Source organism: Lissotriton vulgaris, chromosome 3_1 (genome assembly GCF_964263255.1).
Source record: "Lissotriton vulgaris chromosome 3_1, aLisVul1.2, whole genome shotgun sequence".
Classification (NCBI taxonomy): domain Eukaryota; kingdom Metazoa; phylum Chordata; class Amphibia; order Caudata; family Salamandridae; genus Lissotriton; species Lissotriton vulgaris.
Window position 1 is genome coordinate 56,042,275 of NC_141689.1, and position 3,335 is coordinate 56,045,609.

Sequence of the window (3,335 nt, forward strand, 5' to 3'; positions counted from 1 at the left end):
TTCCCTATTTCACTCACTTCCTTGCTATACTTTGCGCCAAGACGCCTTACCTGCTTGAATTTGATTAGGTTTTAAAAGGGTTTAGGGGGGTACAGTGGACCATAATAAACTCGTATGCATTAGCATCAGTACTTTATCTTTGTCTTCCATAAATCTGTGAAAACTAAAGATATTATTACTTGTTTGGTTATTTGCATTCTGAACTCAAAAACATACTCCATTTTATGCTATGTTTGAGGTAACATATCAATTCATGATTATAGTTGTATAATGATCGAGTTCTATGTTTAGGATATTTATGCACTAGCACTTTTAATCATTGCTTTAGGTACAAGCTTGATGTGCCATAGTTAACTGTTGGTAATGTGTAAGCACAACGCACTGGCACTTTCTGGGATTTAAGCATGTTAAATGTATATTCATTCCAATTTATGACATGATTTATGTTTATGTTGCATTATAACATGTTGATTATACTTGCTCAATAAAAAAAAAGAATAATCATATTGTTAACTCAAATAATCATGTATTCATTTGAATAGTATCCTGTTTAATATATCCAAAACCATGCATTTAAATGTGTATTAAAGTGTTTTTCTAAGTTATTTAACCAAAAGGCTTAAGCATTTAGATTCAAATGTTTAAACTTCAAAGGGAAAGTTTGCAATGTGTTCTTTTTCTTGCATGTGTGTACACATAATCTCATAGTTAGTGAAAGGCACATTGTGTATGAGAAAAATTGTGATGCCTGGGAGAAGAACGTTTGTCAAGGACGAGAGGCACTATCGAGCAAAGGGAGGACCCTGATTTGTGTTATGTCTAGGGGCTAGAGAAATCCAAGAATGTTCTGATGTCTGTAACAGGAAATGGGAGTGAGTATCAAATAAGGTTTCAAGTTTTACTCTGAGAAGGTGGAAAAGCAGTGGGATCAATGGTGTGGGATTCTCGAATGTTCTGTGGAGTTTTAATTGGTGATCACACTTTAGCTTCAGTCAGATTCCTTTTAGACTTTGAGCAGTACAGACCTCTTTGCTATATTTCTGTTGTGTGGCTTTATGCTCTGCAATACTCCTGATATTGGAAAACCTCTACAGATGCTTCTGCAATGGGAGAGGAGTTGGCCTAATGGCTAGGGGTTTGTTGACCTCAAATCTGGGAAACCAGGTTCAAGTTTCGGCCAAGAATGTGCAATATCCTGTTATTCTGGGCAAATCACGTAATCTCCCTGCGACTTACAAAAATGTATGTGTTCTCATGTAATGCAACTGGTGCTCATGTAAAGCGCTCTGATAGCTGGTACCCTTGGATTAAGTTCGCTCTACATAAAACTCTGTAAAAGAAATTTTAAAAAGTACTACTCTTAGGTGTCCCCATTTCTTCCTTCAGTTTTATCGGTCACAAAGAGTTGAACGTCCCTTTATTTTGAAGACTGCATTTATGCACGCCCCTTGCTTCTTTGGCTACCAATATGGAAAAACCCGGGGCAAGCCTAACCAGAGATACTATTTCAGATTGCCTCGCCTTTAAAAAAAGCTGGTGTATTCCATGGCTGGCAACAGTGTAATCACGTCTACAAGAGATAGGCTGTGAACAGATGTTTGAAAACCCTGATGGTCTACATATTACTAGCAACAAACAGCTCCAAGCAGCTTCATACAAATCCTTATAGGCTGAAGATTAGCATCCGAGACTCAAAAGCGGAGTCTGGCAGCCTATATGAATACTGGACTGACCAGATTGATTGTGGTATATTTAACAAAACCCAGTGTCTAAAACTAGGAATCTCAGAATAATGTTGATACAAATCTCTCCTTTAGGGACCAAAATACCTACCTGACATCCTCATGCTTTCACACACTTAAAGCTTTGAGGAAAATCCTTCCTTTTCTACCATTAGACTTACACAAAACAGTGGTAGCCTCATTGGTACTATCAACATTAGATTTTGCAATGCCCAGTATGTTGGAGCCCAGCAGTGTGTTCTGAGCAGGCTCCAGAGACAGCATGCAGCATCTAGGGTACTGAAACAAATTACAAAATCTGAATCTGTGTCTAAAGCTAGGGATGAACTCCACTGGTTACCTGTCAAGAGTTGCCTTTTAAGCACTCTGCATTGCCCACAAAGCATTGCATCTTCAAGGCCCTGAATCTCTGATAAAAATGATTTCATGGTACATCCCTAACATATTTATACATTCTGCTTTTTCAAAGAAGCTGTCCATTTTCCATATCTTCAAAGCCTCCTGGGGAGGTAGAAGATTTTCACATGTTGCATCATGTCTCTGGAATCAATTGCCCGAGTATTTAAGGAGTACCCCTAACTTTCTGGTTTTGAGAACTTTTTTAAAACTTGTCTTTTCACTTTCCCACTGGAGACTCTTTTTTGTGATCCTTCTTTCCCTTGCATTACAGGCAGTGCCAAGACGCCTAAGGGCAGACGCCGCGCTTTACGAATTAAAATCAAATCAATTCCTTTGTTCCGCTTCAGGGCAGGTACCATAAAATATTTGTTGTTTTTTCATTTAGGATTCCAGGCAAATTTGGAGATTTCTCCCTGCCCCTGTAACAGAAGCTCAGGTCAATCTCTGTTATACTTCCTGTTGTTCTGTGGTTCTTATTCTCTGTAAACAAAAGGAATTCTACTCCCTCAAGTTAAGAAACTTGCCATTAGCGACTTTAGAGAAGCTTATATCAAGTGCTCCAACTCACTGATGATGAAAGTATTTCTTATGTGGGCATGTTTCTGAAAATTGCTGTCCGGCTTGATCAATGAATATTAATTATAATTCTCTGTATGGTTTCATTATAGATTAAGGAAATATTTCATAATATTCTACTGTGATTGTTATGAGATGTCAGTTTTAACATTGTGATTTTAAAATGCACTTTTATGGATCCATTTGCTTCCAAATGAAGATAATATTTTATACAGTTCTGATTGTAGTGGGCCCCAAATATTCTTGGGCTGATTCGCTTGTGGAATAGTACATTTCTCATTGTAATGTATAATGTTGTTTAGCCACCTGTTCACAGCCGGAGCGTGATCCCCACCCCAGAAATATGCCACCCACCTCAGACACAGAATTGCTGGTCAGAGCAAGGCATAGGAATTAGGGGTACCTGACATTATTTTGATTTCAAAGACCAGGTCATCTGAGACAAGGGCAGATGTATCTTTTGCACCTTTAGATCTGGAGTAGAGATATTTGACACACCCTAAGATTAAGGGTAGAGATATTTAACAATGCTTAGAGTTCATGGCAGTAGTATTTTGCACAACCTCTAGCTCATCCATGAATGTATCTAACATACCAGTGCAAATAAATGAGTCATCA